This window comes from Mchenga conophoros, linkage group LG9 (genome assembly GCF_057382185.1).
Source record: "Mchenga conophoros isolate Kocher_MC1m ecotype Shallow Benthic linkage group LG9, M_conophoros_male_GT1.1, whole genome shotgun sequence".
NCBI lineage: Eukaryota > Metazoa > Chordata > Actinopteri > Cichliformes > Cichlidae > Mchenga > Mchenga conophoros.
In genome coordinates, this window is record NC_140534.1 from 9690904 (window position 1) to 9704870 (window position 13967).

At 42.4% G+C, this 13967-nt stretch overlaps 1 long non-coding RNA gene across 1 annotated transcript; it reads right to left on the minus strand.

Moving 5' to 3' along the window:
• Positions 1-2146: 2146 nt before the first annotated feature.
• On the minus strand, positions 2147-5784 carry LOC146566729 (uncharacterized). Its single transcript, XR_014893825.1, has 3 exons — positions 5711-5784; positions 5154-5355; positions 2147-4906 (listed from the first exon to the last, which is right to left on the minus strand). It is a non-coding gene; the product is annotated as an uncharacterized LOC146566729 (long non-coding RNA).
• Positions 5785-13967: the final 8183 nt, after the last annotated feature.

Below are 13967 nucleotides of genomic sequence, written 5' to 3' on the forward strand. Positions count from 1 at the left end.
CTCTGACTCACAGGTCTAGTCACTGTTTAGCATGTCCTGCTGGGCCACCTCCACCCCCGTGTCCAAGCCCTATCTCCCTTCCACCCACTCACCCTCCAGCCCTTTTCACGTCCTCCCCCTCTTCATCCTCAGATTCATGACTCACACTGCCAGTATCCTGTGACACTCTCAGGATGACCACAAAAGCACCCCTCACCCATCCATCTCACTCTTTCATTCTCTCTCTCTCACACACACACACACACACACACACACACACACACACACACACACACACACACATGCACTCACAATCTCTGCTCACAGACTTGTGTTGTGTTCATTCCCTGGCTTAGTCAGCCTCAAACCCTGCTGGGAAAGAGAAGCCAGGCAAGCCCCAACAGAATGCTAATGATGTCATTAACCTCTGGACTCAGGGGGTCACGAAAAAACTGATCCTTTCAAGCAAAGATCATGTCACTCTCTCACTTACTCATTACATATTTACCATTAGTCATGCTCACAGGTGGAACACAAAAACTGGCATATGTGAAAACAATGAAGTAATAAACTAAGGAAGTGCTTTATTGCAGCCAACATAATCAGTGCACTGATGGGCACTGAGTCTCTTCTTTGGAGCCTCAGCTACTTACTGAAATGTGTTTTCCAGATCTCAGAGGATTTTCAAGATGTGTTTCTGCTACACAAGATTCAAACGAGTCAAAAGGAAGCTCACATGTATCTAACATGCAAGGCTTTGCACATTACAGCAATGGTGTAAGGCCAACACAATATGTCAACAGCTAAAATATTACCAGTATCTGAAAAATAAAAGGTCTCAAACTACCATAAAGAAATACTGCCCTCAAAGCCGAGCATGCTCCCTGCTGGTAAACAGGGTTAAATCTGAAGTAAGGTATATCACCAACGTAGCACTGTGTTTCTGTGCATTACATGAAAAGTAGATTTTCTTATCTTGCTTATTTAAATTTATTTTTTTATTATTTTAGATTAGCGTTTTTCGTATTCTTATTCTATATATATTTTTTTTAATTTTATTGTGCTGCGTATTATTCTACTTTTTGACAATACGTGTTATCTATGGAAGAGGATTAGGGCCACCGGAAAAAACAAAAAAAGAGTGGGCACGTCTTTTTTTCTTCTTTTCCAGAATTCTGAGAAAAAAGTCTGAATTCTAAGAAAAAAACATTTTAAGAAAAAAGTCTGAATTCTGACTTTTCTCTCAGAATTCTAGAAAAGAAGAAAAAAAAGCCTTTTTTTCCCAGTGGCCCTAATCCTCTTCCGTAGTTATATGTTGCGTTTAACTTCATTACAACTGCTATAACAAATCTATAAAGTATTTGCAACACCCCAAATAAAGATCTCTGTTAAGCTTGTTGATGAAAAACTAGTGCTGTTTAAATGTGCTATAACCTGTAAATAAAATAGACGTTACAGTCAACACAAAAAGGTTCAGAGATTTTTTTATAGTGCATGTTTGAGGTGTATTGTTTTACACACTTCAGGATCCTACATAAAGAACTCAGTATCGATCATAGTAGTATCGATAAAATACCAATATCAGCGCTCGATATTTGAATTGATCTGCCCACCTTTACATAAATAAAGAGCAATGGATAGTGGAGAATTTGTGTATTTCATGCCATAATCTGAGCATAAAATATATTTTTATTAACTTTAATTTGGTGAAAATAGTCTACACGTAGAATTTACTATCATATTAAAACTCTTGTTTAACTAAAAGCTATTAAAGGATACAATGAGCTCAACTGCCATACTATGGAGTATTTTCTGAGGCATAACAGCTACTTTACAACCATTAAGCGTATCTGGAAAATGTGTGAGATCATTTTTATAAGCTCTTCTGCCCTTCTCCAAAATGAATGCCAAAAAACTACCAGAGGATCGCAGATGAAGCCAATGGGCAGGTGTTTATGTGACACACATGGAAGCGTGACAGTGTTCTGACATGCTTGATCTATAAAAACATCTCCGGGTAAAATCTTTATTTAAGTGTGGGAAAGTGGCATTTTCTATTTTTTATTTATTTTTTTGGACTGTAACCAAAAAAGAATAGGCTTCCGAGTGTGCGTGTACAGATTGGCACCATCTGATGAATATGATAGGTTTTCACATGCTGACTTGGATCTATATCAGCACCTACACCAAACAGTGCACCTACGCATAGATTAACCTTCAGGACAGATTCAGGGCATTTTGGCACTCTGGTTTTAGCTGGTAGCTGTCCTGCAGTCCCACTGAGTCCTATCTCTACTGTCTCAGGATATTTATAGAATAATAGCGGTCAGAGGAATAGCTGGGGAAGGGGATTCTTCTGAAATGGTTACCCAGAACAGCTGGCCGGATGTCACACACACTGGGTTATGCACAGGCTCATGCAGACACTGACATACAGAGAAGCAATATTTACACTCCTGGAGTTACACATAAAATAGTAAAAATAGGAAAATGTTACACAAACACACAAGCTCACAGTATGTGAGCACACAGACACAAAGGAACACAGCAGGAGGAAGAGGAAGTGCTTGCCAGGGAGGTGGGAGATGAGTGGGCACTAAGTAAACAACACTTAGCGCAGGAAGTCCCTATAGGAAGTTTTACTCAGAGGAAGGAAGTGTGTTTGGTGTGTGTGTGAGTGCACGGGAAAATATGCGGAGGAGGTGTGGATGTAACACAGTGGGTCCAGCTGACTTTAAAACCACAACACAGTAGAGTAGATTCATTTTCTATACGCGAGCCTGTATCCATATCAGAAGAGCCATATGTCCTTTGCAGGGTGAAAGCAAGTCAAGGGAAACATCTGGTTTCTTTCAGCTCCACTAACTTCACCCAGGTTATATAAATTTAAGCCACTTTGTTAATAAAAGATTTAAATTGTAGTCATTTTCAAATGCGTATCCATATGTGAGGCATTAAATGTGCCGCCGCTTTGAAAAGCTCAATTATATCATGGGCAAGGGCAGAGATAAGCCAAGGTAAGACTGAATACAGCAAGGTGAAAAAGTCTATTATGGAGGAGCCACCTCAATATAGTTTTTATTTCACCTTTCTCCCTTCCTGTCTCGGAGCATGTCGGGCAGTAGAGTTACATCATTTTTTCATTCACTTTTTATTTAAGGCTCTTTAGAAATATATCAAAAGGCAGAGACTTTACCATGGGTCAAACAAAAAGACTATAACATGTTTTTAAAGTAGAAACTACCAAGTGATGACTCAGCTGTCGCTTTTAATTTTCCAAACCTAAAGAACTTATAAGCTATCCAAACAGTGTCTTCATACTTTTTATCTGGTAGTTAATGATTCTAAACGCAACGCTACATATTAATGGATATTTTTACAACACCCATTAATATGTATATATTATTATATTTGAACTTGTGTCCATCCATTCTCTTTCGTTTATCCTTATTAGGGTCGGCGGGAGCTGGAGCCTGTCAAGCTACCATAGGGCGAGAGGTGGGCTACACTCTAGACATGTCGCCAACCTGACGTAGGGTCAATATTTTTAAACTTTAGTAAGTTTATTGTTGTGTGGTCAAATAATTATTTCTAATTGCTTTGCCTGTATTAACAGTGTAACACCATCCATTAGCCTACTTTAGCCTATTTAGCTTTAACTTAAATAGGCTAAAGTAAATAAGCTAGCTAATTTTATCTAATCATTTTGCTTTTACGTACTGTTTTAGTGTATTCTGTGTTTTTCAACCATTGATTGAAGGGGTCTTTTAACCGGTTAAGCTAACTATTTCAGTAGTATACCATATAGCTAAAAGCTAAAAACTGTAAGCTAGCTATTTCAATCGCTACATTTAGGTATTTTTACAACATCAACTGAAAAGCAGATATAAGTGCAGTTGAATGTAAGTATCCCTTGATTAAATTAACAAATCAACGTTTACAGTGATTAACCATTTACCTAATACTTTTTAAGCAAGCCATTTTTTGAAAGCCGAGTCCTTTTACTGTTTAGAATTAACCATTTAGAGCTTTATTTATTTATTTATAATACATTTTAGCTACAAGTTTAACCCTTTTAGCTTTTTTCTTGCCACAGTGACTAGTTTAAGTGATATTTTGGGCTGTAAAGGTGTGTATCCTGTGTAAGAGAAATTACACAAAAAGTGTGTTTTTGAAGTTAATTTTCACCTTAAAGATAGTTTTTAATGCTTACATTTTTTTTTACCTCTTCTTTTTAATTTAGCTAAGCTTTTCTACAGCATCCATGCAATCCCTGGTAACTCTACACTGCTGTAGTATGTGTGTATTTCTTATTGTCAGGCAGCATCACTCTCCATGCTTCCTCTCCACTCCTCCTCTCTCCTCTCCATCTTCCACTGAAGTGAGATATTGTATTTCAGGCAGGCCATTTCTCACTGTCAGTAATGCACATCAAATCCCACAAGTAGGAGGGCTAAGAGGTTTGATCGCCTATAATGCCTTTACCTACACTAAAGGCTTAAGAGAGGAAATCACATTCAAAGTTGCTGCACACCACACATCTGGGTCTCTGCTGGCTTTCAGCTGCGGGTGGAAATCTTGTGGTTCGTACAGCCTCAAATAGAATCCAGAGCCTCCTAATCCATCTTGAGCTCATTTACACACAAGTGGCGAGTTTTGACTAATATTTTCCTTGATATTTTGCCACAACAGAATAAGAAATAGCTTAAAGAGGTCCAGTCTGGGTCTGGTCGGGGGTTATTTTGAGATTCTGACTGCATGTATGTCTCAGGACCAATTGTGGTATGATTGGGTGGTAATTTTGGTACGGTGATTTCTTTTCCGTGGTGTAAAAGCTGAAGAATGTGCTGCGGTGACATGAGCGGTAGTTTCCGACTCTTCTGCATCCTCCTGCTCGAGCGTATCCTCGGATGACCTCGTATGCCTGCTGAAGACATATCTGCACTCAGTGGAAACTTTTCAAAATTAATTCATTGTTTTTTAAATCTTAGAGCATTCTTTTCAAGAAAAAACAACTACAGCATTTATTTACAACACTAAACACACAAATACGCTTAGATGTACTCTAGACAGAGGCTATAATAGCAATCTTGCCTTACACTGTTACAAACAGCTCGTCTGACCTTCTGACTGAATGCTGCTTTGGGGAAAAATAACACACAACATTTTCTTACTTCCTTCCAACTAGCAGACGCTCGTGTCTTCCACGCAGTGCTGCCAGCTGTACAGTTTCTCCTTCACGCCTCCTGAGCTCCTTTCCCATCTTCAAAGCCCCCGTCATGACACCCGAGCCCAGCTGGAGCGCACTAGATGGCACTGTTTACAACAGCACGGAGCAGCAGAGCAAACACGCCGTCTCCCAATCCTTTCACTAATCTAATAAATTAGATTGCGCATTATACAGTTTGTAATTACACAACCACAATAAACACAGTTAACAATGCACATCAGCTCCAATTTCCACAGCTGTTAGAGCATTAGATTGGCAAAGATATGAAACAAGATATCAGATATGGCAATCAATGTGAAACAAGGGGATGATAAGATCAGTCACTATTTTTTTTCCTCTTTAATGGCTCATAATGTCATTAAATCTGACTGCCATTATTTGCAAATACATTTAGCTGGTCCACAGGGGCCGTTTAATGAAAAGTGCAGTCTTATCACGCGATGCTGATAGCATTTGTATAAGCTGGATATTACACAGCTTTGGTGCATCTACCTGCTTTACCGTTGCACGCTGCCTCTCTCTCGGTTTATCGCGTCCTCACTTTTCCCGCGCTTGTTTGTCTGCAACTTTCTGTCTGTCTGTTTATCTGCCTCCTCATATTCCTGGATCTCTTTTGTGTCTAGGCTTGTGGGCAGGTTTCTGACAGGGGTTGCTCTGGTTGAGCCTTCCTCAGGCATCAAAAGGCAAAGAGAGAGACAGGCTCTGTCACATTATGCGGGCCCTCCTCTCCTGGCTTTGATTGAGAGTAGTGATCCAAAACTGATGCGGAGAGGAGCCGGCGCTCACCTCTTGTCAACGGTGGATGTTCTCCACAGGCAGACAGGCGAGCGGCAATGACAACGTTGGATACGCTCCGTGGGCTCTGACAACCCCCTTCACACTTTGACACACTTGGTGATATCTCACTCACTGCCATTGTCTTAAAGAGATATCGGGGAGATACGTGTTAAATTTCGGCTGCATATAGATTCTTTACTTTCACTCTGGGACTGGATCTAAAAAAAAACAACCCCTTTTTAAAAAAAAATCAAATGATGTTTCTTCGTAGTATAAAAACTCTCATGTGCAGCTTTTTTCCTTGTGGGATAAAAAGCAATCACAACTTCAATATCCTCTAATATCCATCTGTGAGTAGTTACATAACTATTTATTTGATTCCGCTGCTGACATCTGTGGCATTTTATCAGTAAAATGAGTCAGAATCTAATCAAGGCCATCTCTGTGTGATGCAGAAAGGGGCTTACTTTTATTCCACTCTGTAGAAATTGCACTTTACAAGGGAGTTCACCAAATGTCAAATAAAAGTCGGGGCATGTGTAACTACGGTTCTCCAATTAAACGCGTTCTGTTGCTCAATTCTGTGGGTTGAAAGAGAAGTGTGCAATCGCCGCGGCCAAGGTTGAAAAGTGGAAATAGCAGAAATTGTTGTAACGAGATTTTTGTGACTTCAAAAGGCTCAAATTTTTGGTGACTTCTCAGAGCCTCAGGACAGGCACACGCGCACACACAGACACACATAGACTGGTGTTTTACCCTAACGTGACGGCTTTCATTTCTTTTTTTTGACATCACATTTAAGTGACCCCCCCTCCCCCCTCCATGCCCACCCCAAGCCGATACAATTTGCGTGTGTTTATCTTGCAGAGACTCATTTTATAGCTACTCCACCACGCAACATGAACCCCAGCACCACATATTCATAAAGCAGCCATCTGCGTGAAGTGTGCATTATTTAAGGAGGCATTGTCAGGCAATGTGGCTGCAAGGTGTCATTACCATGTGTCAGACTCCCCCATCGCGCTGCCACGGCAGGCTGATGGTTAAAGGAGTGGACTCTGTGAGATGTCCCCGCGTAGCTGCCTTCAGATCTCAAGCAAAGTCGGAGCTTGAGACTTTTCCAGCACCAAAGTTGACATTTCATATTAAAAGATCCTCGTTTTAACAAAAGTTTTCTCTGCAGCTTCTGTCTTGCAGTCCTTGTGGTTTCTCCATCTGTGGCCCCTGCATGGCTGTACTGCAAGTGCTTTTGTCTGCACTTTTCTTTCTGATGATTCTTAACTATAGCACATGTTGAGATCATTAATTTCAAACCCTGCCAAAACCACTTCCCACACATGCATGGCATTCATTCCTCCCGTCTCTCTCTCTCTCTCCCTTTCCCCTTCTCCTGCGTACACGCTCTAGCTTCACAGCGACACAGAGAGCAGCAGTAATCCTGTTCCCTTTTCAGTGAATCAAAATCACCATGTGGCTTTGTTACACTAGACGCGCAAGCTAAAGCTGGGAGCCGGATTCCTATTGCCTTATACCATAAAAAAAGAAGAAGAAGAAGGAAAAAAATGTGTTGCTCGCACAGGTTTGTGAACAGAAAAGAAAGAAAAGAGGAGAAGAAGGGGTGAGGATTTATGCAGGCAGCACTGGCAGAATTCCCTCACACCTCCCTTGTTTCGCCTAACATCGCAAACCTGCACCGTTTCAAAGCAGTGGCAGATATGAAATATTCAGCAGTGGTATTACTATTACAACACGCGGTGGAGGGGAGAAAAAAACTCTGCATGCTCTCCCTGCACACTTTTAATTTTGAACACTTGATGATTATTGGTTCAAATAGGACTCGCACTCCACAGCAGGAGCGGCTGCCTTTGGTACCGAGGCTGCATTTTTAACGAGTTACCCCCCCTTAAAAAAAAAAAAAGAAATCTCATGAGTGGGGGGCAGAATGAAAGAGAGAAATAAGGAGAGAGAAAGAGACACTGAGAGGGAAAGTAAGAGCAATCGGCTGGAGAATGTGTGTGTGTGTGTGTGTGTGTGTGTGTGTGTGTGTGTGTGTGTGTGTGTGTGTGTGTGTGTGTGTTGCAGACAGCTCTCTGGCATTGCAAATGCTCGCTGGTCCTGAGCAGAGCTGAGCTGGAAGCCTGCTCAAAGCCCTTCACCTTCACAGCCGGGCTGGCACGACGCATTGAGCATGGCTGGCATAGCCCGATGTTTATCACACAAAGGCACGATCAAAGAGCGCTGGTATCTGGCTGCACCACTTTCATCTGGGTTCCCACAGCTGACAGTAGCATCCGTGGGGGCTCTCCTCTTCTTCTCCTCCTTTAATGGTCTCTCTCTCTCTTTCCCCTACCTCGCTATTCTCTCTCCCTTGCTCTCTTACACATTTATCACTGCAGAGAGGGAAACTTTATTGAAATTCCATAGCCAAAGAAAATTCTCTCCTGATCAATGATGGCTTTAGAGAGGAAGCCTGGGAGACGGGTGTTCCTTAGCTCTTTGCTCACAAACTTTCCCTTCAATGTTTTTTTTTTGTCCCGTTCTCTGTAAGCCAATAAGCTTGCATTGTTCACATTCACTCATTGTTTTCTGCCAAACCATCAGAAAAGCAAACTGTATCTTCAAAGACGTTCCCATGACACGCACGGTGCTGCTTCACCACATGGTGAATGAATTTCATGGGGGGTTGCGGCGGTGGTGGGTGGTGTTTGGGGGCTTGCACATGATGCTTGACAGTTCCAGCAAGAAGTTTGACAACTGGTATTCACTCTCTGTGCAGTTAAGGCAATAACAGAAAAAAGGAGTGGAGATTTGAGCTTGGCTTCACATTCAGGAGGTTAGCTGTGGTCGGCATGTTGTGCTTATCATTCTCTAACCGTAACACTTGGCTTTATGAATCAGACATGCTCCTGGAAGAACAGCTCTTTCCAATATCTGATACAGACATTAGGTATTCCCTGCATATCTCGCTTCCTCCACAGGAAAAACGTTAGAAAGCCCAAATAAATGGCTTCAGCGGTCACGTCAAACTGCCTCGACCGCCATGAAAAACGGTTACTCTTCATCGGACGCCGGCAACCCCTGCGCGACTGTCAGGAAATGCATCTGGTGTTCCTTTTTTTTTTCTTCCCCAGAGTATGTGTGTAATGTGTGGCTCCTGTTGTTGCGATCAATCCCAATTTAACAGACACCGACTGAAAGTCAACCTTCGGGGAGCCATGAAAGCTGACAGGTGAGAACTCACTGCCGTCTCCCCGACTCACATCAAAGACACGGCAACAGTGGCGGCTTCAGTGGAAGACGAGCACTTTTAGAAAGAACAAAGAGACTTGGAGAGAGGAGAGCAGGACTCGTCTACTAGACGAGAGATGGCCGAGAGGCTGAATAGCAAAGGGGCATGAATACTAAAAGAGGATTTGTTTGACCTCATGCAGATTTTGGAGAATTCAGACTGAGTCTAACACATATTCAATACATCGTTGGCTGTATAAGAATAATTTGTTTGACAACGAATTTGGATTCAAGTGGATTTTTTTTCCACCCCATTTTGCTCCAACTCTTTGTAACAACTAAAAACATGTTAGATCTGCACTCCTGCTATTCTTGTGCAGTCTGGGAACTGAGCCAGTCCAAGTGATACTATAATCACGTGTGGTTTTAATTGCCAGGTCTTAGGGAGTGGTAATGCATATGTGAAAAAAAAAAGATCCCCGCATAAGAAAATCGAGTCTTTAACCTTGTTAATGTGCCCGTATGGTGTTTTCTATGAGCTCAAAAGACTAAACAAAGCAGTCATTGTCATGACGTTTTCACCTTGGAACTGCAGTGTTTACCAATCTCAGGCAGAAACACAGATTCGGACCGTAAGGAGACAACCTGTCAGCATGTGGGATTTGGTTAACAAGTCAGAGGTGGTGTTGCAACAGCAGTCTGGCGAGGAAGGAGCGGCTAGCTGGTCCAGTGGGCATGTGGTGTGGAGGTTAGCTGAATAACTCGAAGCCAGTCAGTTAAATCGAACAATAGACCTTTATTGGTTGTTAGCAACATAAGACCATACAAGCCAGGTCTCCACGGCTCTACTCCGTCCATACATACATGTGCGGGGATGGGTAGGCGTCGGTGCCAGCCTGTTACAATGGTGAGGTCTCTCTCGGAACAGACGCACAGGCAGAGCAGCATGTAACTGCTGCCACACTATATCCACACACACTAGGAGACTCCCCCCAACTACTACACTAGTAGGGCAACACCCCCTAGCGGTGCTAAAACACAATAAGGGTTGTTACAGCGTGCAACAAAGTCCATTTCTACTGCTTTTGCTGCTCTGCTCTCTGTTTCACCTTGTGTGTACAGTATTTGGCTGCTCTGCTCTGTGTGTGTCATGAGAACAGCACAGACTAGACACTTTGATTTTCACTTGCTGGTTAGATGTAAGCATTAAAAGGTTCAGGTAAAGACTACTGTTGGACTTGTACATGCCACAGCATTAAGCCTGGACCTTGAACAATTACACTTACACAGTACATTTGAATGTGATCCCAAACACCCATATGTGATGAGTTGGGAGCATCACGCACACTCAATGACAAGGATTCTTCACTCTCATCAACATGAAGCAAGAAGTAAAACGCAAGAAATGAAATCAGGTTTATTTATCCAAATAATTAATCACAAAGGAAAATATGCTGAATGTATGTCAAGTGCCGTTGTACATCCATTCCATCCATTCTCTTCCACTTTTCCTGAAGACTATCCCAGCTGTCTTGTAGTTTGGCAGGGTACACCCCGGGCAGGTCACCAGTCTGTCGCAGGGCTAACACATAGACACAGACAACCATTCTAACCTAACCCTAACTGCATGTCGTTGGACTGTGAGAGGAAGCCAGAGCACCTGGAGAGAACCCACACAAACATTGGAAAACATGCAAACTCCACACAGAAAGACCCCGGCCTAATAATGGAATTGAACTCAGGACCTTCTTCTGTGAGGCAACAGTGCTAACCACCATGTTTTTTTAGCACATGCATTAACGTAACCACATCACAGTACCAACTCCAAAGGTCACATTGCGTGCATGCATGAGACTGCAGTGTTTGACACCGTGGTAATAACTGTGACAACCGCAATCAGATTTCCTTTGACAAGCAGCTTTTCACCACAACACACAAACAGTGTGGAAGGAAAATAGTTTAAATGATCTATCTGTGGATGCACTTTTGAGTGGCAACTGCAGTGAGCCATACCCTGCAAATTTAATGTGATCATCCACACAGTAATGAACATCACTCTGTAGTTTGCCATTTGACAACTTTAAATTACAATGAAATAAAATGAGAGGTGGAGGAAACATGAGAGTAAGTCTCTGTTAAGGAGAAAATCTGTGATTTCTTTTTAGGGTTAGTGTGGAAAATATCAGCTGTAACAAAAACAGGATTTGATTTCATTAAAAACACTGACTATCTTAACTATATAATCAAGGTATTAAAACATGATTATTAGGTAGCGTGGAAACAAAAAAGGAGAATTCCAAAAAAATGAACTGGGTCACTTACTGTACAGCTCTCAGCAGCAGTCTTAACCGAACAGTTATTTCCCCCCCCTTCAATAAAACCTCTGGAAAGCTTTGCAATCACGACCCCATTGCACTCACTTTTTATTGTCTACCAGCTGTTGGAAAACTTTACACTCTGAAGGAGAAGAAAGAAATGGAGAAGTCCTCCGAGGACCCATTTGTACAGCTCCAGCAGTTTAAGCTGCCATCTCTGATGCCGTAGCAGGTGTGCGTCCTTTGTGGGCTTCACCTTAATTCAACTTTCAGAACAACAATAATTAATTCTGGAAAGAAAGAAAAAAAAAGTAAAAGAAAAGCACAGATGAGTTCTTTTATTTCGAGGCTTTCTGAGCCTTATATTTCATTTTCCCGTTGAGCAGTTCCCACCCAGAGGTCTTCACACCATCTTGCCGCACAACCTGCCAATACCGTGCAAGTACAGAGCGAGAGCGGATCGATACACTTTCAGGCACCGGCAAAGCTGCGAGTATGTTAGTGAGAACAGAGATGTGAAATTGCTCAATCCGAAATGAGGTCCGTCATGCCGGCAAAACCCTGAAGGATATAATGGAATCCGAGCGCTCCGATTCCACCTTTCTACTAAAAGTCATTACACCAAAGCTAATTAGCAGTGCAATCAAAGCTGAACCAAGCAGAGTTGTTACTCAGCTACCTGCTTATTGCTGATTTGTCTGCATATGCGCCCGAGGCTGATGTGAGATCTTAACTTGGAGCACCTTTAAAGCAAAGAGGAAACGCTGGGGTTGATAGGTAGGTGTCGCGCACTATCGGCCCCCATCTGATTGGCCGTTTTCGCAGCTCCATTTCTATCTCTGGGTCTTGTCCAATCATTAGAGGCCAGTATCTCTGGAGTAGGAAGTAAAGATTGTGGGCCATTTAGATCTCTTACAGATCTACTTAATGCTGCCCATCGATCGTCTCTCCCTTTTAAAAACAAATGGACAACTCTGATGGTCCAAATGGCGCTTTTCCCAATTACAGGCTTGGGTGGCTTTCAATCCTTGTGCAGAAACGCTCCGGCCTTAACGTCAGATAACTGCTTAGTGGCTCGAGTGCGATCCCTTCTTGTTGGCGTTGTATCGAAAACACAGAAATACACATGATGCTGGGGAAACGAATCATGTATTTTCCGTCTATTCCATTAAGAAAATCTTGTTTTGAGCCATTATGGCTTCGATGTCGCTGTATCAGTATTTAGATCAAAATGAGGATTAATATGCTGCGCGCACACGTCTTTTAATAAAGAGTAATTCGGGCTAAGATGAGAAATATTGAATTTGAGAATATAGGGCGCACACGGGAAAAAACCCCACAAACAATTCTCTCTTGAAGCTGCAGAGCTGACCTCTCCTTCCAGTCAGGTGGGGCTCTAAGCACCAGGACACACGCTGTGTTCTACTTAATCTTGGATGAGGAGCAGCGGGAACAGAATCCAAAGAAGGGATGAACAGGGAGCTGGAGGAGAGAGAGAGAAGAGAGCTGCTGTCAACAAGCTCTTATGGTGAACAGATGTGGGGGAACTCCCTCACTACTCCTTAGCCTGGAGCCACACATGCACACACACACCCACACACATATGTATAATGTAACACACACTCGAGAGGAGGAGAAGCAATACAATGGTTTGGAGTAAAATTCCTGGGATGGCTGAGATGGTTGCGGTAGATTTCGCACAGAAAGGCCAAATTTGGAGAAAACCAAATAGGATGTTAAAGTGGATGGTGGTAAACATTCAAACAAGTTCTTATTTATTTATTTGTTTTTTTACGTATCCATTTAACTCTGCGGTTTTGCAAGAATTCCAGTGTCAGTGAGGCCAGAATTTGTTCGAAGAGTGGTCTACATGCTTGATTTATCCTCCTTCCCTGTGCAGGACGGCGTGCCTTATTTGACAGCGAAGCAGACATAAAGCAGCTGCCTCTGCGAGCAGCTTTTAGAAAGAGACGCTATCGGTCAATGGGCCATACTTTAGTCACGCCGCCGAACTCCTGCTCCACCCTGAGCAAGCAAGCAGCATTTACTGTGCATTTATCTTCACACAGAGCTAGTCTTGCGTAATAGTATGGGCCTGCAAAATTCCATCTGTGCTCTGATTTATAGGCTTGTAAGTGAAAGGTAAATTTGGCTGCACAGCGCAGCTATCGAGAACGTCTTTCAAGCGCTGACACTTTTTATTTTCAGGCACCTACCACTTACTCTACATGGCGATGGAAATACTTAGTTTTCCTATCTGTTTACTGTTAATATTATGTCTAATTGTATGCTATTTACATCTACGTTGCTGACTTACTTGAGATAAAGAGTCACTTCAAAGCACCGAGGATATTAACGTTTCCTCTTTCCCTGAGGGCTCCGTATAGTTTGTTTGTACAGTTGTGAATATACTGTTGTTATCAAGTGGAGAGCAAGAA